Raw genomic sequence first — 25038 nt, forward strand, 5'->3', positions numbered from 1 at the left:
TGAGCTAGGAACAGTGATCAGTAATGGTCATGTATGAGGAGACAAACCTTCACTTCATTTTAGCGCATTTTAAGTAGGTTTTCCCTCTGGCGTTAGCCTTGCAATGTGTCTTTAAAGCTCACATCTGGCCGTCTGTGAACCAGAAGCTGTAGCCCTGTGGTTTCCTGGCCCCACTGGGACCTAGTACATATTCAGTCTCACACAAAATTACATCATTATTTCCTAATGCATTATTTCTCTCCTAGCCACTCTCCAAGACCATCCTTTCAACACATTCTCTTCATATAATAAAATAACCAACTTGGTTTATGTGGAGAAAACGTACAGATTCAAGATTTTGAACAAAAATAAAATAAGTATTTTTTTCAGTCTGTAACTTGATCCATCTGTAGTTAATGCAAAGACTCTCTTTAGCAACAGTCTGTGCCTCATTTCAGTCCTAATCTAGGTTCCTTTCTCTTAATACCACATGCTCATTAAGGTTCCTGACTCTCTTTCAGTCTTTTTTAATGTTGGAAAAACAAAGTCAATCCTAGAGGAAGCATAAAATTTGTGCACATTGCTACTGTGATGTCTCATCATGCACCTTTGAGATATTCTTCATTTTGGAATATCGACACGTGATAAATGTTCTTGCCAGAATCAGAATCAAGTTTATTATCATTGATGTACAATGCAAAATTTGTTGTTCATGTGGCAGCCATACAGTGGAGACATAAAATTACTATAAATTCCAAAAATACCCTCTGTGTCCACTTTATTAGGTACACCTGCAGGTTGCTGCAAATATCTAATCAGCTAATCATATGGCAGCAACTCAATACATAAAGGTATGCAATCGCGGTCAAGAGGTTCAATTTTGTTCATACCAAACGTTAGAATGGGAAAGAAATGTGATCTAAGTGACTTTGACTATGGAATGATTGTTGGTGCCAGGTGGGGTGGTTTGAGTATTATCTCCTGGACATTTAAAGGAACATAAAGAGTTTATCGAGAATGGTGTGCAAAACAAAAGATACCTAGTGAGTGGCAGTTCTGTGGGTAGAATCGCCTTGTTAGTGAGAGAAGTCAGAGGAGAATGGCCAGACTGGCTCAAGCTGGCAGGAAGGTGACAGTAACTCCAATAACCATACGTTACAATAGGATGTGCAGAATAGCATCTCTGAATGCACAACACATCGAACGTTGAAGTGGATGGGCTACCGCTGCAGAAGACCATGAACATATGTACAGTGGCCACTTTAGTAGGTACAGAAGGTACCTAATAAAGTGGCCACTGAGTGCAAGTAAATAGTGCGAGGAAAGGAACAACGGCAGCGTTCATGGATTGTTTAGGAACCTGATGGTGGAAGGGAAAGAACCTGTTTCTGAATCAATGAGTGAGGGTTTTCAGGCTCCTGCATCTCCTTGGTAGTAACGTGAGGAGAGCATGTCCTGGATGGTAAGGATCCTTAGTGATGGCTGCCAGTTGTTTGAGACACTTCAACATGAAACCTTTCAAACTTTAATAATATAGTAATATCTGGAAGTCAAGGGAAAGGACTCGTCCTTCATAAATATGAAACCAAACAACCAATTTCTATTTTTATTACCCCCTTCATTTATATGGATACCAAAATATTTGTTGTTCTTCCAACTAACCATATACAACATCAGTAGCAGGTAATTTCTCGCATCATGTTTAGGTTAGATGGGTCCACATTAAGTTACAAGGCAGAGAGAGTGTTCTACAGAATATCATACCTAAAAAATAAATCCCAATCAGAACAAGCAAAATATTTATAGAATGCTTTCTTGAGACTACAATGGGTAAGTTGTGACATGAAAAGAACATAGGAAAACCTTTCTCAATAGGTCCTGTAACGCGTCCATAACAAGAACTGCATTCTGTGGTCTTAGATATTGTTGGTGATTTTAAGCATTTCATCTCTCAATCTTCTCTCAATGAAAATTTTTTTTAAAAATCTGTAGTTGCTGGAAATCTGGAACTAAAACAGAAAATACTGAAAACACTCAACACATCAGATAACATCTGTGAAAAAAAGAAATGGGAGTTAATGTTTCAGATCAAAGATCTTCCCTGCATTTTGCTTTTAATCCACATGCTCTCTGAAAGTAAATTCTATGTGGCCTATCCTCCAATTGGCACTTATTTCAGTTCCATTCTTTGACTACTTTTGTTTTAGACCCCTGAGAATGGAGCACGCTCAAAATGAATCATTCTTTTTAAACACGATCTAAGATGGTACTTTTCCTTTCTTTAATTTTTCTCACGGTTGTCATTTCCCAGAAATTTGACACTGTAATATCCCTATCTTAAAGATTTTACTTCTCCCAGATGCCTCACTTAATGGACTGGTCCCGGACAGAGGCAACTCATCACTTGTGTGTTTGGTTTGCTTGAGTGTCAGGCGTTACTGAGAGATTACTACATTCGTGTCAGTGAAGCACCTTTGAAAACCACAATGGGTCCTGTTTCACTTAACTGCGAAACCATCTAGGTGCTAGCTGTTCTTAGCTATATTTAGACAATAATCAAGGGAGCCTGAGTGACTCTGCTTAGCCTTACTACGTGAGTGTTTTGGCAGTATGATTTCATGCACTGGACTCCGGCCCTCCCCAAGGAAAAACAGCAGGAATATGTCAAATTATATACTTGAACATTTCTGAAAAAGCATAATCACATCCAGGTATTTCCGTAATCTAAATATTCTAAAAATGGCTGTGATCTTTACCCCACCCAGCTCAATAGTCAGCCTGAAAGATCTCCTGTGCATATTACACATTTGTCATTACATCATGATTAGTAAGCTTCAAATACAGCACTTTCCCCAATTTCTCATAAAGGCAAACTAAGACTGTTTCAAACATTTCAGAGGAAAACAACATTAGAAATAACACTAACCTTTGGTTTAGAATCTCATGTTTTGTTCTGAAATCAGGGTTGGGCCTCATTCATCGGTACCATAAAGTATCAGAATATATAACTGCATTAAAAGTGAAAAGTGAAATGAACAGAAAAGATTGACAATAGTAGGAGAGAACCATAAAACGTTACAACCCTGCACCCAAAAAAGGTGAAAGTAGCACAACAGACTCCTCAGTAAGTAGTACAGTTTATTTAAGGCTCCTTTCCAGTCACTCAATAAAACTATAACATGCAGGAGCTTTACTTGCTTGGCTTTTATTTATTATCCTAGGTTTGATAAAGGAATCAATCAGTACTTCAACCATTGCATATCTACGGACCAGCCCCACCCCAACCTTCACTGTCTTTAGCAATCAGTACAGGTACTCTTATTACATCCAACTGACAGATAGCATTGAGTGCTACATCCTTTTAGTCAATGCTAATGGTTTTTAGATTTCAGGGTGACCTTGATAAAGATTCTTGCACCTTAAGGTGATTTATTTTATTCTGGAGGGAAGTCAGATTGGTGTTCAAAATGGACAATGAAAATGAAAGATGTATTAGTCATATGTCAAGGATATTTTTATTAATAGAAAGTTACTCTATTTCAGGCTTTATGAACACCTGTTATCAAAACAATGCAACTGGAATTTTGCTGTCACTTTCACATTATAAAAATCCCAAGACACATCACAGTAGTTTGATAAGACAAATGTATGACATCAAACCATATGCATTCCCCAATTTTAATTGCTTCATCATTAGTGGTCATGCTTTCAGCTGCGAAAAGACTGAACTCTGAAATCTTTTCCTTTATCCACTGTTTGACTTACTTTTTGGATTGACTAAATGGCTGCCGAATTCATTATTCAGATGAATATGTTCCACAAATAGAAACTTTTGTTGGAATGGGAGTCATTGCTGCAAACTTTCTGTGGACAGAAGTAGAGAAAGAAGTTGAGAAAAGGCTGCAGCTGTGATTGGTCAGGTCACAGCAGCATCTGGAAGTGCAGGGGATTGTTATTTGCAGGTATTGCTGTTCTCCATAATAGGATCAATCAACCCAATGTACAGATTGACCCTATTGTGAGTTACCGAAAGCTCGCATTGTAAATAATGGCTTGAGTTACTCAGTCAGACAGATGCAAATCTGTGGAGGCTCCTGAAGGAGAAGCCAAGGCTTTCTGAAGAAACACAGTGGGAAATGTTCAGTAGGTTGTGTGAGAACAGATCCTTTCAAAGCCTGGGGCAATTTGACTAAGAGCTTCCTACTGGGCACTAAGTAAATAGAGGTAAATCTGAATTGTGAAAGCACATCAAAGGGAAATGGAAGCCAAATTTACATCTCTTTTATTTCCCATTTAACACCAATTTTATACCGTCATACAGTCATAATTAACTACAACCTCTTTCAATAATTGTTCTCAAATATATCCTGATATTCATTTTGTGTGGTCAACAGCATGCAGGGCCAGCAACTAGAGCTTGGAGGCCCGGAGCAGCACACACAAGGCGTGCTGGAGGAACTCGGCAGGTCAGGCCGCCAGACCTGCTGAGCACCCCCAGCACTTAGTGTGTGGTGCTCAAGATTTCCAGCACCTGGAGAATCTCTGATGTTTCTAGAACCCAAGGGTGGCCTGTCCTCGGGTTAGAGAACTGTGTGAGTGAGTGGGAGAAAAAGGGATGCTTTGCTGTTGTTGATGTTGTTGTGTTGTTTGTTCCTGTGTTGTTCTACTGAACATTTTGAGCATGCTAGGCTGGCGCTGGAGTATGTAGCAACTCTTGCGTGCTGCCCTCAGCACATCCTTCGTTTGTGTTGGTTGTTCATGCAAATGGCAAACTTTGCTGCATGTTTCAATGTACATGTGATAAATAAATGATTTGGAATGTGAATCACCATCTCTGGATCTCTGCAAGGAATGTACCTTCATTAAAGCAGATGTCAGTTATAGCATCCTTACTCTTGAGTCATATGACAGTGGGTCCAAAACCACTCGAGAGATAGGTCCAAAATAATCTCAGCTGCCACTGCTGTGTAGTACTGAGGGGCTGCTGCATTGTTGAAGATGCCACCTCTCAGGCATGCCCTCCTCTTTGAGTTCAGCTGAATGTAAAAGATTCCTGAGTCACTGATTCAATGAAAAATAGGTGGGACCGGAGGGGATGAGAGGAAATATTGCTGATACCCAGCTAATATTTATCCCTTGATATACTCTAATTAAACTAATGATGCCAACATTGTGGTTTGTTGGGTCTTCCTGTAAATTTGCTCCTATGTTTCCTACATTGCAACAGTGATTATAAAAGTACTTCATTCCCTGTAAATTACTTTAGAATTGCTTAAAGTTATGAAAGGTTCTATGTTAATACAAGTCTTCCTTTCAGAAGTACTTGGATAGCAGTATCCTTGAAATGATGGCCTGAGCCGCTCTGACTGCTAACCTGTGATGCTGAGATTTAAAGATGCATGCACAGAGAAAGGCATGATATAGATCACGTGCTAGCCCAACAGAGTATCTGCTCTGTTACTTGACCCGCCATGGAGTTCAGCAGCAACTCATCAGAGAGAGGGTCCAAATGCACTTTGCATCCATCCTCTCTGCTTTGTACCAGGATTGGCTGGTATACAAATGGAGACCCCATTTATTTGAATAATGTCAGTCAACCTGTGGAAACATGTCAAGCCCTTTGCTGAACTGTGAGGTTTATCAGAAAAGGGCAATAATTTTCAATTAAAATTAGAGATCATAGTTTTCTTTTAAAATTTTATACTTGAGAAGAATTTACTGCATGAACTTGAAATATGCAAGTTGAATAAAAATCAGTTCAACTAATTTTATTCAACTTGCATATTTCGAGTTCATGCTGTAAATCCTTCATAAATGTTAAATTTTGAAAGAAAAATACGATCTTTAATTTTACAATCGTTTATCAAAGACCATAATACAATCCCTTATCAAGACCATAAATAACAACAGATAAGTAAACCTCAAGAATTTTTCTGGGTCCTATTCTATCAAAGACACCTTTTTACTGGATTAAGAGATTTAGCAATGAGCAAAAGGCATTTTATGTGAGTAAGGATTTAAAGATCTTCTACTGATCCCAGAGTAGAGCTGTGCATTCAGACTTTATCAACTTCTGTAAATTATTTCACACTCTGACACTCCTGCTGTTTTATCCTTCTAATTGGTGGAAGAACACTCAAATAAAGGGAGCCACAGGCAGGCAAGAAATCCATTGCTTATATAGGTAAAGAGCCCAGTGCCTTTTTTTTTAATTCATAGGATATGGTCAATAAGTTAGACCAGCACGTTCTGACAATCCCGAATGCCCTAAATCGTACGTTGCTCACTGAGTCACTTTGGGCGGCACGGTAACATAGTGGTTAGCACAACGCTTTACAGTACACGTGACCTGGGTTCAATTCCCGCCGGTGCCTGTAAGGAGTTTGTACATGGGTTTCCTCCAGGTGCACTGGTTTCCTCCCACAGTCTAAAGACGGATCAGTTAATAGGTTAATTGCTCATAAAAATTGTCCCATGTTTAGGCTAGTATTAAATATTAAATCAGGGGATTTCTGGGCGGCGTGGCTCAAAGAGCCAAAAGGACTTATTCCACACTGTATCTCAATCAATCAATCAATAAATAAATAAATAAATAGTTAAGAGCTGACTTGTAGTGCTTTGGGTTTGTCAAAGCCAAACCAAATTACAGTACCCAAGTGAAAGAAATGAGTATTTACTGTACAACTTTGTGGTTATATGGTTACCGTTATTGAGATCAGCTTTATATTCCATGCTAAAATATTGCCCGGTCCATCATAGACTTATCACTTCCATCCATCCAGTTCATCTTTGTGATAGTATTGGATTCCATGTCCACAAAGGCTTAAACTCATCAAGAAGATTCTAAACCCAATCCAATATAGATATATATGGGTACCCTCCTATAGAGAGGTTATACTGTATATACCTGCTCTTCAAAGACTTGCTTAACTTCCCTGCGGCAAAGTTTAGCTGCTAATACCCACTGCTTGAGTAGTGGGTCCCACACCCGACCAAAGAGGAGATGCTTGCAGTAAATGAAGTGCCATTTAAATGCAGTTATTTTATTTTTCATGATACACTTTTAAATTCAGACAAATAATTCTTAGCACGCATTTAACACTCACAGATGGTTTCCAATTCATAAAAGATTTCCAAATTACAGCAGAAATTACCAACTACAGGGATTTCCAAACACAGGTACAAATTCTTACGAAGCAGAAGAACGTATCAATGAGTTGCAGACAAATGAGTCATCCGTTACGGAAAGTGAAGGTTAAGGAATGAATTCCAGTTCCTCGCTCTGTAACCTCATCTTTCTGTTGTTCTCCTTATCATCCATAGCAATCCCCAAACTTTGAAGATATTTAATACTAGTTTCTACCAGATGACATCATCTGCATGTAATGTTTTCCAGATCCCTTTGATGGGACAAAGTAACTCACGCAGATGATCTTAAAAGCTTCTGGAGACTGAGATCCCAGACATCCACAGTTGGCACTAGCTTGCGCTGCAATCTTTGCACCATTCTGATGTGTTGCACTCTTCACCATCTATTATTTTACTATTTATCGCATTAACTGTTGTATTTATTATTACCATATATACTGTTTCCTCCGTGAGGAATTCCATTCCACCTTCATGTATATAACAACAAACTAATCTGAAATCTGAAATGTATGTGCCCTAGGCATGTGTGTTGGTATTCAAGCTCATATCTCTCGCTTAATAATCAAGTCTCCGGCTGCTTTTTCAAAACTGTAAGCACTAGACTATTTTAAAGATGGCCCATTCCTGGGATAGAATGTAACCGCAAACATGTGCTTTCCCCAGGCTGGATGCTTTGTCTCACATTACACAGAAATGCGCAAAGCTCTAATGGGTTTCCAGCAGAAAGCTCATCTTCATTTAGTACTAAGAAACCCCAATGATTGCTTGGTAACCTTACCTCGTGCAGTGCAATAATTAAAAATGTTAGCCAGATGTCCTCCATCTCCCACTGTCCCCATTATCATCGCCCTGTGCCTGCTTTCTCCCTATATACAATATTGTAAATATATTCAGCATACTGTCAATCTCAAGTAACATGGTAGTTGTAGCAATTAAAAGGCAGAGAAAAAGATTACAGGTTGCAGTGACCTGTAACTATGTAGACTACAGATGCTTTGTTCCTATGTTCTTTGTTCTCTCCTCACCCCGTTTTAAGTCATCAGTAAGAACTGCGTATAATGGTGTATTTAACACTGAAGAAAGAAAATGATCATATGTTTTGCCTTCAAATCTTATTCTTCTATGCCTTAGGCTAAGATCCACTCAAAGGAATAATAGGTTGGGTTATGCTTCACAGTCAGTCCATGAGGGAGGTAAATTGGTGAGGGAGGTGAGAGGAGCAGCAGCTTAGCTGTAACTTCTGGTGAACCAGCGGTAAAAGATGGAGAGTCCCAAGAAGCACAGTAGCTGTTTGAGGGAGTGCGGTTGGCGCCATTCAATGACAGTGCACACTTTCTCTGGGTGCATGGTTATGTCTTGGTGTGAGAGGGCATAACCCAGGAAGGAAATGACTGGGGTGTGGAACTGGCATTTTTATAATTTGCAGTAAAGTTGGTTTTTGAGGGACTCTAGAGGACTGATCAGATGTGGCAGGTGTGGTCTTGGGGGTCCCTAAAGATGATTAGGATGTCATCAAGGTAGATGAACACATACCTGTGAGTCACGTCTTGGGGGATCTCTTTGATGAAGGCTTGGAAATTGGCTGGACTGTTGGAAAGTCCGAAAGGCACCACCAAGTATTTGTAGAGGCCAGTGCGTGTTATGAACTCCATCTTCCACTCATCGCCCTGGCAGATGCAAATCAGGTTGTACACATTCCGTAGATACAGTTTGGTGGAGATCTGGGTCCTACAGGCTGTTTCAAATGTGCTATCCTTCAGAGGGAGAGGCTAGCAGCTGTTATTGCTGATTTTGTTGAGTCCATGGTAGTCAGCGTGGGGACGAAGACCCCCATCTTTCTTCTTGACAAAGAAAAATCCTGCACCAGCTGAGGACTGGGATGGACGAATGCAACCATACTGCAGCACTTTGACATTGTAGTCATTCGTGGTTTTGTGTCTTTCTGGAGGGGAGAGGGAGAACAGATGAGCTCAGAAAGGGGCGGTGCCTGGGAGGTGGTCAATTGCGCAGTCGTGTGGTTGGTGAGGTGGCACGGTGCTGGCCTCCCTTTTACTGAAAGCGATGGCTAGGTCATGCATTCCTATGAGAAATTGGTGAGGTCACACATTTTCTTCACCTCCACAGATTTATGGGGTAAAGTCAACTGGAGTTGCAGGCAGGGTCATGAATAGAGAGCCAGAGGTGACCCAAGGTCAGTGGATTGTTGGGTGAGTTGATCAGGAGGAATTGGATGGACTCGTGGTACTCTCTGGTGCTCATGTGCACAGGACATGAGTGCACTCTGACCATCCCAGACCCTAAAGGGACGTCCATCGATGGCCGTGATGCAGAAGGGGTGAGAGCTAGACTTGGTAGGGTGTCCAAGTTACACACACAGATTCCAGCCCAGAAAGCTGCCTGCTGTGCCAGAACCCACCAGGGTGTCCTATGTCTGTATAGCCATCAGGGTGTGTGGAGGACAGAGAGAGTGAGACGGGCTATGGTGCTGGAATAAGGGGCCAGGAGGATCATACCAGATAGAAGACCCCTTGTCTCTGTCTGGCGGCGTTTCCTGGACATGGTGGGCATTTGATGCTTGGTTGATCGACAGCTCCTCAGTAAGTTGTTTCTCCACCGACGTTGCCCCTCGTGGGAGGGGTTAAATGGGCTCTCTCTAACTGCATGGGTTCTGAAGTCATTTATGATGAGGTTCCTGCAACGTGAAATGGTTCTGTGAGTGGAACTGGGGTTCGGCCGATGATCTGGAAGGGCAATACATAATACGTTTATCAATTCGGAGGGCCAAAGTGATGAGGCTTTCGAGGCCGGTAGGCATCTCCCCGGTAGACAGCCCATCTTCCAAGTGTTCTGAGAGGCCATGATGGTAAAAGGCCAGCAGTGCCTCTGCATTCCAACTACACCCCACCGTGAATTCCACAGTGTAATCTAGCATCAAGCGTGATCTTGACACCGGCGACCTATTCGATCTGCTGCACCCCCCTCCCCTTCCATTTCCCAGATGGCGAATCTCAGCGCTGAAGTCCTCATATTTATTGCAAATGGCAGTTTTACACCTCAGTTAGCAGCATCAGGTTGGGGATTCTGGGCACTGGAATCCCAGGCTCAGAGGGACGAAGTTGTCTGTTGCGGCATTGCTGTTTCGCGGTGAAGAGCTGGAAGAGAGTGGCGAGCAGATAGTCAATGGTTTCCTGCTGCTTCTGGATTGTGTATGCATGTCAGCAGATGACTTCCTTTAGATGAGCAAACTCTGCTGAGTCAGTCATCCTGTCAGGAACTGTAGAGGAGGCTTCACCTAAAAGCAGAGCACGTGAGACAATTCAACGATGAATGATAACTTTAATAATAGACTGCAAAAATAACAAGCCACAAAGGGCCGCAAAAAAAAAAGATTGAACAGATATTGAACACTGCAGGCATAAAGATAAACGAAGGCTGGGAGCAACTGGTTGAGGTTAATTGATTTGTATGTGTGAACAAGGATTGTTGATAAGAGCTAGGTTTCAATAGGCTGCAGGTGATGAGTTGGAAATGAGTCGCAGTTGTCTCTTGTTAGGGTGGAGACTGGGAGGAGCCTGCAGGCCAGACATTTTGAGCTGAAACTTTAATTCACTTTCTCTCTCCACATGTGGGATCTGCTGAGTATTTCCTACATTTTTTTATATTGTAATGTGCAAATGATGGAAGTTTATGCATACACTACACATTTTAATCCTTTAAAACATTAGGAAGACTGAACTGGTAACTGTCCCAAGGAATAAAAATGAACCAGGAAGGTTTAGCTTAATCGTTGATCTTGGTGAGTTTGTGGACCTCAGCCAAGGCAGTGTCTGGCATTCACCAATCGTGCCAGGAACTACACCTGGAAAAGAAGATTAGCCAGTGATTCTCAGCTCAAATATTGTCCAGACATCCTCATGAGGAATATGGCCATCCGGCTGGGGCGAAACAAAGATATAAGTGGGCAAAAGCAAATCTCCATCTTAGATTTGGAGTCAATTTTCATTGACTACTTTAGGTGCTATAGAGGTAAAGGGGTAGGCAAGAAGAAATTTCACACTGAAGTGCTCAAATTTGAAGGAGCTCAACTTCCCTTAGTCTTTGCTGGGGACAATATCAGGCCTGTACTTGCTGTTCATTGATTCATCAAAGGCCTTCACCTCAAATGCAAGACCCTGTGGAAGGTGTCGCTGGATTAGGATACCATCCAAACTTTAATAAAGTTTATAAAAGTTTGTCCAGATCAAGTATCTAGGTAGAGACAGAACTATATGGACCTCAAGTCTTGGATTAACACTGCTCTACATAATGCTTGCCCTCATTAAGGTCTATCTGAATTCGGTGTGTAATCCAAACATTGATGGGAGGATCTTGAATCTCTATGTAAAGCCTAAAACCTGCATGGCATCAATCACTGATCTTCAGTATGATGATGACTATAATATCCTGGACCAACAAGCATGACCTAAGTTACACCACAATCAACCACACTGGTGCCCAAGCCAAGCAGGATGAGCTTCCTCCACAACTATTACTCGGTAGCACCCATGCCTACAGTGCTTTAAAAGGCTGGCCATGGCTAGAATTACAGTAACTTCTGCATCAGCAAGGACCCGGACTGCTGTAATTTGCCGATCACCACAACAGGTCTACAGCAGATACACTCTCACTCAGCCTTGGACTACATATTGTGCACATGTTTACTGTAGTCCAGGATTCTCACTTAACGTCGAGCAGAGCAAGGTGCTCTCCCAGCCAGACTCAGGCCTTGCACGTGACCTGTCATACATCACCATTGAGGGATAGACTTCAGAGACAATACTAGAGTCTATTATCTGTAACGTAATTTTTCCCAAAATGGCTCACAATGCCCTGACAGTCTTTGATAGGAAGCAAAGATGGGGGGGGGTGAATCCAGGGGCATCGAGTAGTGACGCCAAATTTGCTTGGAAATCACTGGCACTAAATAGTACCATCTTCACTGAATGTGTTGGGCTGAGGCATAACTCAGCCTTACTTAAAGAAAGCCAGACCTAATCTTTTCCTTTTCCAGTGATCATTTCTTCCTACTTTCCCACCATTGACCACACCCCCCATCCTGTCCTGGCCACTCTGATAATTCACCCCATCAGCTGTTCAAAGTACTTTTCCTACAAACTTCACCTTCCGCAGTGGCAGGAGCTGCTGGGTGGCAGACCCCTGTTCAAATTGAGTTGTGCTTGTTGATGCATCGTCCCACATGGTTCTTAATCTGTCTCCCATTTGAATCCGCAATTCGCTGGACAATTTCAATTGCTTATCTGATAACATTGAAAGCTTCTGTGCAGAAAATGTCATTGCCTATGAATGAGGTTGGTGACGTGGACTGAATGCAGATGGATTGCTGATGCAGACCCTCCTGTTCTCTCAGGGTTCAGCTCGTGAACAGTAATGGATAACTTGGAAGGTCAAGAATCGAATGTGACAATCTAGCCAACTTCTGGCAGTAACTATCAGGTATTAGAGCCCAATAATGTCTTTGCAGAGATATTATTGTCTCCCATGATAAATTAGGTGTTTGGAAGAGTTGCGTTTGGAGTCAACATCTGCCCAACTAGTCAACTTAATCCTTAACAATAAACCATTTGGGCTCCCCATGGTCTGTCACTTGTTGACGCATAGCTCACTGCACTTCCTCCTATTAGGCGAGGGAACTGCATATCATTTATCTCTTAGAATCAGTTTCAGTGTCAAAATGGCAAGCCCCAGCTTTTCTACTACGTATTGACACAGCAATCAATTTAGTTGTCTGCCTTCTGTGGTTGGAAAGCATATCTCAAAATATTTGAAGAAGTTATTTCACTCCCACACCCTCCTGAATGCAGAATTGACTCATCCCTGGTTTCTGGTGCTTGGCCCTATGATCTTGCATGTGTCTAGACAGTAAAAGTTGATAATGTGATGTGGTGTAGAGTTTGTGGATGAAGAGGGAGAGCCAGTGCTGGCTTTCTACCTAAATATGCCCAACATATGTACTTTCTAACTGGAGCATCAGGATCTGGGATCCTTTGAGTGGTTACCCACACCCCCTCTGCCCCAAAATGTTTTCCCACATTGCCACTAGGGCAAAGTCAACTAATTCAGCACAGCTTCTGACTGAATCACATACCAGAGCAGATGTGGAGAATGGCTTTTACTACCAGAAGAGTCCGTTTTAACAGTATTTCCAGAACTGCCTATTCTGTTGCTTTTGTTCCTGTTCACATGATTATAGGTAGTGACATAAACTGATGAATAATAAACTTGATTCTGATTATGATTAGGAAATGTGCTGCATTTAAGTTCAGCCTAGGATAAAGTCTGGTCAGTACGCCAGAGATAATTCCTCTTTTTTACTTCAAATGAGTGCCGTGGACCACCTGAAAGAGATGACACGGCCATGTTTTAACATCTCTTCCAAAAGATTGTGCCCACCCCCTTACTATAAGACTAAAAGACCATAAGACATAGGAGCAGAATTAGGCCATTAGGCCCATGAAGTAATTTCCACCTTTCAATCGTAGCAGATTTTAATATCCCTCTCAATCAATTCTCTTGCCTTCTCCCCGTAACCTTTGATGCCCTTACTAAGCAAAGACCTATCAACTTCTGTTTCACATATGACTTGATGACTTGGCCTCCATAGCCATCTGCCAGAATGAATTCCACTGATTCACCACCCTCTGGTTAAAGAAATTCCTTCTTGTCTCCGTTCTAAAAGGATGTTCTTGTATTCTGAGGCTGTGCCCGCTGGTCAAACTCTCCCCACTGGTCTTAAACTCTCCCATTATGCCTCCTGCTTGGAACCTTGACCAACACCTTCCTGTTCAAATCCAGGAGTAAAACATCAAAAGGCAACCAATGGTCAGGGTGCTATCCAGTGAGCCACAGCTGATTATTGCAGTACAACAAAAGCAGGGGACTTCGGTATAGTAGAGATACTGAAAAATGAAATAAGGAGTCTAAGGAGTGGTGAGAACATGGAACCAGAGGCAGTGGCTGAGGGGAATAATGCAGATGTTGCAAAGCCCTAAAGTCATACAGCTTTGAAGTAGGCCCACGGCCCACCTTGTCCATGTTGAACAAGTTGTGTTTAATGTCATGCTAGATAAGGAAATAAGAATGAAGTGCAGGACTATATGGCTATAGATTGATGGGCATGAATGTGAAGAGACTCAAGTGGAACATAAGTGCTAGTCTGGACTTGTGGGGCTGAATGGCCTCTTTTTGTGCTGCATATTCTATGTAATTTACTGTAATGATATGCATGATCATCTTGGCAAGGCTGGATGCGATTACAGATGAGGGCCTTCCTCTTTGAGTGAGGCATTCTCAGATTTGTTTGGCTAAGTTTAATTACAACTATGAAATCCGATAATTAAAATGAATTTCTGCCACAAGGCAAAGCCTTCTTAAATGTTCTGTGCTCATTCATTTTTCCTGCAGTGAAACTCTTGCACTAGGAGCCACAAGGAAGGACCAGGGTGTGAAGTACTGCAGACCCAGGCGCCAGTGAGATGTTATTTAATCAAAGGCAGCTTGTCTGTCATGAGTACCACCATGTTATGTAATACCCAATTCCTCAAACCATTCACTTGAAAAGTATCCCTACACCATAACCAAGAACCAAACACTTCCTTTAAAACAAGAAAAGCAATGCCGTGAAATCAACGGCTACTTGCTTCATTGCTTCTTTCGGAATTCTTGCCCCCATGATAGCACTCATTTTGAATTAGCTTTTGGATGAAATAATTAAAACAGTGCTTCAAGACAGTAACAAGCAGATCATCATAAATTTGCACGGAATACAATTCAGCAGATTACTTACAAAGAGGACGCCTGCGCTTTCAATTGCTACACCATGTCATGCCCCAACAAGCTGGGAATTTAATTTCATTTTGTTCCTGGAAGTCTGATGTACTTACTTTTTGAGACACAGTTTAAATGTTATTTACGCTCTACCTTCAAATCACATGCTGAGATGCACTTCCTTATCATTTAATGCTACAAAACATTCAGGAGGTATCGCATTCTTCCACTCTTCTTTAATAGCTGTGTGCACAGAATGCTTCCCTGACATCTGGGTTCGAACTTGTCCTCATCCTCTGTCTGTGTGGAGTTTGCACTTTCGTCCCGAGTGTCCTGTTTCAATCAGGTGCTCTGGTTTCATCCAACATTCTAAAAAACATGCTGTCAAATTAAATATTTAACATGCTGTTAGATTAGATATTTCTCCTTCCGGTAAAAGATGGCATGAATATTGATTTCTCCTTCTGGTAAATGTTTTCCCTCCTCCTCCCTCTCCCCCCTACTTCTATTCCCCACTCTGGCCTCTTACCTCTTCACACCTGCCTATCACCTCCTCCTGGGTCCCCTCCTCTTTTTCTTGCTCCTGTGGTCCACTCTCCTCTCCTATCAAATACCTTTCTCTCCAGCTCTTTACCTTTCCTATCCACCTCGCTTCACCCATCACCTTCCAGCTATCATCCTTCTCCTCCCGCCACCCACCTTTTTATTCTAGCATCTCTTCCCTTCCTTTCCAGTCCTGATGAAATGTCTCATTCTGAAACATTGACTGTTTATTAATTTCCACAGGTGCTGTGTGACCTGCTGAGTTCCTCCAGCATCTTGTGTGTGTTACGGCCAGATTAAATGCATATTGTAACTGCTCCTTAGTGTAGATAAATTGGGAAAGAAAGAGAGTTAATGGGGAATGAAACTGATGACAACATTGCTCTGACAATAACTAGTAGGTACTGATGGGTTGAGTGGCTTCTTCTGTGTTGTAATAAGAAAGTAGTTTCCATCTTTAAACCTGCAAAGGAGCAGGGAGTAGGTGCCTTGAGTGATGTCCACCATGCAGGCCACGTCCTCTCCTCACTGCTGCAATCGTGAAGGAAGTTCTGGAATCTTGTATAATATATATAATATAGCATCTGCAATGAGAACAGTTTGGATGCTTTGAAACTTTGAAGTCCTTAGAGCACCTTCACTGTACTAGATAGTTTATCTGCATGCTAGTAAGGAAATGAAGGTAAGGTACAGGACTGCTGAGGGGATGGATGTGTAGGAACAACAGGAGTGCATCATAATAAAGGAATGGTTTGACATTGAATGGCATTATAATTCTCAAAGACGCCTCAGTCAATGCAGTCTACTCTACGCCATTTAACTTCAGGAGAGCATTTTTTTTCTCAGAATGTATCAATGACTTCACTGAATGTAATTCTCTCTAGGATGTCTTGGGCACGATATAAATACAGACCTCCCTTTCTTTCTGTTGTTCCCTTTTAGTCATGCTATGTGGGAATGTAAGTGGTAGGTAAGCACCATCTACTTGGTCTGACATCCTCTGGCTCCGCCTGCTCCTCTACCTCTTCCTTCTCCCAAAAAAAAAGAGATATCAAAATGGGGCTTCTGGTATTCCTGAGAGTAGATCGTTAGTAAAGTCCCTCGAGCCTTCTCCGCCATTCATGGTCAATCCAAATGCAGCCGCAATGTCACTGTCTTTCACCTAATTCATGATCAAGAATCTATCTCAAAGAAGAGTTCGCTTTCACTGGCCTTTGAAGAAGAGAGATCCAAAGATATACAGCTCTCTAAGGAAAATAATCCACTTCATCTCTGTTTTAAATGGGCGATTCCTTGTTTTTAAACAATGACCCCCTAAGTTCTAGATTCTCCCACAAGAGAAAACATCCCCTCATCAGCAATAGGAAGGATGTGATGATGCTCGAGGAGGTGCAGAAATTTTCCACAGAATGTTACCTAGGTTCGAGATCTTGAGTTAACAGAAGAACTCAGATAGGCTGGCATCTGTTTTCCCTGGACTGAATGATGCTGAGGGACTGCACAATAGAGCTACAGTATATAGAGGCACTAACAGGCTAGATAATCAGCATTGTTTTCCATGGTAGGGGTGCCTAAAACTGGAGCGCCTAGGTTTAAGTTGGGAGGGTGAATGTTCAAAGGAGATCTGAGGGATAAATATTTTGCATAACTAGTTGATATCTGGAATGGGCTGCCGGAGGAGGAAGTGGAGGCACGGACAATAACAACATTTAAAAAGCATCTTGAACTTGATAAGGAACTTGAATGAGCAGGGCAGAGAGAGATAGGGACATAATGTGGGCAAGTGGGCTGAATGCAGGGGGTCCCGAGTCACACAAGGGTTCTGTTCTTGAGAACTGCCTGCCAGTTGGATCTTCCCTGAACTTATTATGTGAAATTTTTACACAGAGTTTGAGGACTGATTTGGAGCGAGTAGGCTGGGGAAGATCAGCATCTGTGATAAGAGTTCTAACCAGTAACTGAGCTGTGAAAGATGCTTGTCTGAATATAGCCTAGGTGGAGTGACTGGGGGGAGCTGATCTGCTGATCAGTGAGAAAGCTGTCAGCAGTTTAATGAAGGTGTGCGTGCTCAGGGTTCATAACGTTTGATCTTACCTAAAAAAGAAGGTATTGTTTTTTTTTTCTGTAGGAGGTCTCTGCATCGGTTTCTGATGAAGGGATTCAAGTGTTGCACCAAAGAGTAGTCTGGGATAGTTCATGTAACATTGGATTTCACTAAGTCAGGAGTTCTGAAATTCAGGGACTCCATAGGCATGGTGGTTGGCATAGACACTGTTGACCAAATGGGGTGTATGGGGTGTCAGGGAGGGGTAGCACTTCTGGTGGGGGAACATGTCATGTCCTTTTCAAGGCAGTTAGTCCACCTTTGGTCCCCACCTGGCACTCAGCTCTCACCTGTGGCCCCTTGTAGCTGTTTGCATGTGACAGCGGCCACACCCCAGGCAACGGCTTCGTCAAGCTGGCTATACCAGATGAGGGGTAGCCAATGGGTCTCAAACCTTCGGTGAGATAGGGAGATGTCTATCCCAGCATGTGAAGACAGCGGATTGTGCAGACGAGACCAGTGGAAGGTCCAACGGTCAAGGAGGCAGTCTCTGCAAGAGTCATGGAACGTGTAGAGCAGGACAAGACACAGAAGACGTCCTGGTCACCCACTGCATCTAGTCCCATCTCCAGCCACCTCGACTCTGTCTTGCCACTGGATCCAAATGGGAAGTTGGAAGAGAGAGCAAGGCTGCCGCTGCGCAACTCTCCCACACTTAAATCCAAATCACGCACTAGTCTCGACACCATCAGAAAGGTGTCGAGGTCCTCATCGACGTCAACGATGGACAAACACAAACATTTGCCACAGGATCTGCTTCAATGCTATACAACTCTATGACTCTATACCTACCCTGCCTGGAACCCTCAGGTTGTTGTATATTTCACTTGGTGAGTATATAATGTAAAATTATTATTTTAATGTAACATTTAATTGTTAATAAAATATTATTTTGTTGATTCCTATAGTTGGGTTATGTATTTTAATTGTTTTTTTGGATGAAATTCTTAAAGGCTGGAATGCAACCAGAGTACTTACATTAAAATAGGAAAAGTTGTATCAGCTTATAAACTTGCACATGGCTATTTTTTCCCTGGGGACAAATACAGGGGAGAGATAATTTTAAGGTGATTAAAGGAAAGTATGAGGGGATACCAGACGCACAGAGAATGGTGGCTGCGCGGAACGACCTGCCAGGGTTAGTGGTAAGGCAGATACATTAGGGACATTTAAGAGACTTTTAGATAGGCACATGAATAAAAGAAAAATGGAGAACTATGTGGGAGGGAAGGGTTAGAGGTCAACACGACATTGTGGGCCAAGGTGTTTGTATCAGAATCAGAATCAGGTTTACTATCACTGGCATATGTCATGACATTTGTTGTTTTGCAGCTGCCGTATATTGCAATATATAATCAACAACAACCGTGAATTACAAGTATATATCTTTTTAAAATTAAATTAGAAACATAGAAACATAGAAAATAGGTGCAGGAGTGGGCCATTCGGTCCTTCGAGCCTGCACCGCCATTCAGTATGATCATGGCTGATCATCCAACTCAGAACCCTGTACCAGCCTTCCCTCCATACCCCCAATCCCTATAGCCACAAGGGCCATATCTAACTCCCTCTTAAATATAGCCAATGAACTGGCCTCAACTGTTTCCTGTGGCAGAGAATTCCACAGATTCACCACTCTCTGTGTGAAGAAGTTTTTCCTAATCTCGGTCCTAAAAGGCTTCCCCTTTACCCTCAAACTGTGACCCCTCATTCTGGACTTCCCCAACATCGGGAACAATCTTCCTGCATCTAGCCTGTCCAATCCCTTTAGGATTTTATATGTTTCAATCAGATCCCCACTCAATCTTCTAAATTCCAACGAGTATAAGCCTAGTTCATCCAGTCTTTCATCATATGAAAGTCCTGCCATCCCAGGAATCAATCTGGTGAACCTTCTTTGCACTCCCTCTATGGCAAGGATGTCTTTCCTCAGATTAGGAGACCAAAACTGCACACAATACTCCAGGTGTGGTCTCACCAAGGCCTTGTACAACTGCAGTAGTACCTCCCTGCTCCTGTACTCGAATCCTCTTGCTATAAATGCCAACATACCATTCGCCTCTTTCACCGCCTGCTGTACCTGCATGCCCACTTTCAATGACTGGTGTATAATGACACCCAGGTCTCGTCGCACCTCCCCTTTTCCCAATCGGCCACCATTCAGATAATAATCTGTTTTCCTGTTTTTGCCACCAAAGTGGATAACTTCACATTTATCCACATTAAATTGCATCTGCCATGAATTTGCCCACTCACCTAACCTATCCAAGTCATCCTATATCCTCTTAGCATCCTCCTCACAGCTAACACTGCCACCCAGCTTCGCGTCATCCACAAACTTGGAGATGCTGCATTTAATTCCCTCATCCAAGTCATTAATATATATTGTAAACAACTGGGGTCCCAGCACTGAGCCTTGCGGTACCCCACTAGTCACTGCCTGCCATTCTGAAAAGGTCCCATTTATTCCCACTCTTTGCTTCCTGTCTGCCAACCAATTCTCTATCCACATCAATACCTTACCCCCAATACCGTGTGCTTTAAGTTTGCACACTAATCTCCTGTGTGATTAAACCAGTAGTGCAAAAAAAGGGAAAAAATACTGAGTTTGTGTTCAAGGGTTAATTGTCCATTCAACAATCTGATAGTGGAGGGGGAAAATCTGTTCCTGAAATGCTGAGTGTGTGTCTTCAAACTCCTATACCTCCTCCTTGATGGTAGCAATGAGAAGAGAGCATGGCCTGGGTGATGGGGGTCCTTAATGATAGATGCCATCTTTCTGAGGCATTCCCTTTAGAGGGAGCTCTGGATACTGGGAAGGCTAATTCCCATGATGAAGCTGGCTAAGTTTACATCTTATTGCATCTTCTTCCAATCCTGTGCAGTGGGCTCTCCATACCAGACAGTGATGCAAGCAGTTAGATTGCTCTCCAGTGTACATCTGTAGAAATTTGCGAGTGTCGTTGGTGACATACCAATTCTCCTCGAACTCCGAATGAAATATAGCTGCTCTTGTTCCCTCTTTGTAATTGCATCAATATATTCCGCCCAGGATAGAGTCTCAGAGACGTTGAGACCCAGGAACTTGAAACTGTTCACCCTTTCCACTTCTGATCCCTCGATGAGAACTGGTGTGTGTTCCCTCAACTTCCCCTTCCTGAAATCCACAATCAATTCCTTGATCTTACTGATGGTGAGTGTGAGGTTTTTGCTCTGACAGCACTCATCAAAGCAGCTCATCAGAGTAGATGTGAATGTCGCTAGACAATAGTCATTGAGGAGGCTCGCCTTACTCTTCATAGGCAGTGGTACGATTGTCGCTCTTTTGAAGTAAGTGAGAACCTCCGGCTGCAGCAGTGAGAGACTGAAAATGTCCTTGAACACTCCTGCCAGTTGGATAGCACAGGTTTTCAAAGCCCTACCAGGTGAGCCACTAGGGCATGGCACCTTGCCAGATTTCACCTACTTGAAGGGTGTTCTGATGTCAGCCTCCATGACATAGGTCACAGGGTCACCAGATATTGCAAGGATCACACATTCTCCCTTTCAAAATGTGCATACAAGGCATTGAACTCATCTGGGAGTGAAGCATCACTGCTATTCATGATGTTAGGTTTCGTTTTGTAGGAAATAACGCCCTGCAAACCCTGCCAGAGCTGATGTACATCTGATTCTGTCTCTAACCTCAATCAGAATTGTTTTATTGCCCTAAAAATAGCCTTCTGTAGGTCATACCTGGACCTCTTGCATAGTTCTGCATCTCCAGTTTTGAAAACCACTGATCTGGCCTCAGCAAACTATGTATCTCCCAGTTCACCCGTAGCTTTTAGTTTATCTGGTACATTCTCAAAGGCATACACTCATCCACAGAGGTAGTGATGAAGATGGTGACAACTGTGATGTATCCATTCAGACCTGAAGATGAATCCTTGAATATCGTCCTGTCGACCAACTCAAACGGTCCTGTATTTTCTTCTCTGCCTTCTTGTACTGTGCTGTAATGTTCTACAAGACCATAAGACATAGGAGCAGAATTAGGCCATTTGGCCCATTGAGTCTGCTCCACCATTTAATCGTGACTGATCCTTTTTTCCCTCCCCAACCCCATTCCCCAAACTTCTCCCTGTAACCTTTGATGTTGTTTCCAATCAAGAACCTATCATGCTCTGCCTTAAGTACACCCAACAACTTGGCCTTCACAGCTGCCTGTGGTAACAGATTCCACAAATTCACCAACCTCTGGCTAAAAAATTTCTCCATATCTCTGTTTTAAATTGATGCCCTTCTATCCTGAAGCAGTGACTCTCTCACTGTGGTGTCTGAAAAGAGGATGCTGTCTAAGTTGCATGCCATCTTGGTCAATGTCTCCCATCCACTACATAATGTACTGGGTGGGCACAGGAGTACCTTCCGCCAGAGACTCATTCCACCGAGATGCAACACTGCGCGTCATAGGAAGTCATTCCTGCCTGTGGCCATCAAACATTACAACTCCTCCCTTGAAGGGTCAGACATCCTGAGCCAATAGGCTGGTCCTGGACTTATTGCATAATTTACTGGCGTAATTTACATATTACTATTTAACTATTTATGGTTCTATTACTATTTATTATTTATGGAGCAACTGTAACGAAAACCAATTTCCCCTGGGAATAATAAAGTATGACTATGCATATGACTATGACTATGCCCTCATGTCCTAGACTCCCCTATCACGGGAAACATCCTTTCCACATCTGCTCTGTCTAGGCCTTTTAACATTCAAAAGATTTCAATGAGATCCCATAGAACATAGAACATAGAATAGTACAGCACAGTACAGGCCCTTCGGCCCACAATGTTGTGCCGACCCTCAAACCCTGCCTCCCATATAAGCCCGCACCTTAAATTCCTCCATATACCTGTCTAGTAGTCTCTTAAACTTCACTAGTGTATCTGCCTCCACCACTGACTCAGGCAGTGCATTCCACGCACCAACCACTCTCTGAGTAAAAATCCTTCCTCTAATATCCCTCTTGAACTTCCCACCCCTTGCCTTAAAGCCATGTCCTCTTGTATTGAGCAGTGGTGCCCTGGGGAAGAGGCGCTGGCTATCCACTCTATTTATTCCTCTTATTATCTTGTACACCTCTATCATGTCTCCTCTCATCCTCCTTCTCTCCAAAGAGTAAAGCCCTAGCTCCCTTAATCTCTGATCATAATGCATACTTTCTAAACCAGGCAGCTTCCTGGTAAATCTCCTCTGTACCCTTTCCAATGCTTCCACATCCTTCCTATAGTGAGGTGACCAGAACTGGACACAATACTCTAAGTGAGGCCTAACCAGAGTTTTATAGAGCTGCATCATTACATCGCGACTCTTGAATTCTATCCCTCGACTTATGAAAGCTAACACCCCATAAGCTTTCTTAACTACCCTATTCACCTGTGAGGCAACTTTCAGGGATCTGTGGACGTACCCTGAGATTCCTCTGCTCCTCCACATTACCAAGTATCCTGCCATTTACTTTGTACTCTGCCTTGGAGTTTGTCCTTCCAAAGTGTACCACCTCACACTTCTCCGGGTTGAACTCCATCTGCCACTTCTCAGCCCACTTCTGCATCCTATCAATGTCTCTCTGCAATCTTTGACAATCCTCTACACTATCTACAACACCACCAACCTTTGTGTCATCTGCAAACTTGCCAACCCACCCTTCTGCCCCCACATCCAGGTCGTTAATAAACGACCCCCAGTCATCCTTCTAAATTTCAGCAAGAACATCAAACGTTTCTCATATGATAGCACTTTCATTCCCAGAATCATCCTTGTGAACCTCCTCTGAACCCTCTCAAATGCCAGCACATCTTTTCTTAGATGAGGAGCCCAAAATTATTTACAATACTCAAGGTATGGCCTTATAAAACCTCAGCAACGCATCTCTGCTCTTGTTTTCAAGACCTCTTGAAATGAATGCTAACATTGCATTTGCCTTCATCACCACTGACTCAACCTGTAAGTTAACTTTGAGGGTGTTCTACACAAGGACTTCCAAATCCCTCTGCATCTCAGAACTTTGAATTTTCTCCCCATTTAGAAAATAGTCTGCACATTTATTTCTACTTCCAAAGTGCCAGGGTCCGGGATGTCTCTGACCGGGTGCACGACATCCTGGTACGAGAGGGAAAGCAACCAGAAGTCGTGATAGATGTTGGGACCAACGACATAGGCAGGAAGAGGGATGAGGTCCTGAAGTGTGAGTTTCGGGAATTAGGCGGAAGGCTGAAGAACAGGACCTCAAGGGTGACATTCTCAGGATTGCTGCCAGTGCTACGTGACAGAGATGGTAAGAATTGGAGGAGATGGCAGTTGAATGCGTGGCTGAGGAGTTGGTGCAGGGGGCAGGGTTTTAGATTTTTAATCATTGGGATCTCTTCTGGGGAAGGTGGGACCTGTACAGATTGGATGGGTTGCACCTGAACTCGAGGGGAAGCAATATCCTTGCAGGTAGGTTTGCTAGCATGGTTTGGGAGGGTTTAAACTAATTTGCGAGGGGGATGGGACCCAGAGCGCTAGAGCAGTGAAAGAAGTGCATGGAGTAAAGCCAGATCTAACATACAGAGAGGCTTTGAGGAAAGAGAAGCAGAATAAATGGTGTAAAGACAGTAAGGTAGAAGGGCTGAAATGTGTGTACCTCAATGCAAGAAGCATCAGGAACAAAGGTGATGAACTGAGAGCTTGGATACATACATGGAATTATGATGTAGTGGCCATTACGGAGACTTGGCTGGCACCAGGGCAGGAATGGATTCTCAATATTCCTGGATTTCAGTTCTTTAAAAGGGATAGAGAAGGAGGAAAAAGGGGAGGAGGGGTGGCATTACTGGTCAGGGATACTATTACAGCTACAGAAAGGGTGGGTAATGTAGCAGGATCCTCTTTTGAGTCAATATGGGTGGAAGTCAGGAACAGGAAGGGAGCAGTTACTCTACTGGGGGTATTCTATAGACCCCTGGTAGCAGCAGAGATACAGAGGAGCAGATTGGGAGGCAGATTTTGGAAAGGTGCAAAAATAACATGGTTGTTATCATGGGTGACTTTAACTTCCCTAATATTGATTGGCACCTGATTAGTTCTAAGGGTTTAGATGGGGCAGAATTTGTTAAGTGTGTCCAGGATGGATTCCCGTCACAGTATGTGGACAGGCCGAACAGGGGGAATGCCATACTAGATCTAATACTAGGTAATGAACTGGGTCAGGTCACAGATCTCTCAGTGGGTGAGCATCTGGGGGACAGTGACCACTGCTCCCTGGCCTTTATAATTATCATGGAAAAGGATAGAATCAAAGAGGACAGGAAAATTTTTAATTGGGGAAAGGCAAATTATGAGGCTATAACGCTAGAACTTGCGGGTGTGAATTGGGATGACGTTTTTGCAGGGAAATGTACTATGGACA

Source organism: Mobula birostris, chromosome 8 (genome assembly GCF_030028105.1).
Source record: "Mobula birostris isolate sMobBir1 chromosome 8, sMobBir1.hap1, whole genome shotgun sequence".
Taxonomy (NCBI): domain Eukaryota; kingdom Metazoa; phylum Chordata; class Chondrichthyes; order Myliobatiformes; family Myliobatidae; genus Mobula; species Mobula birostris.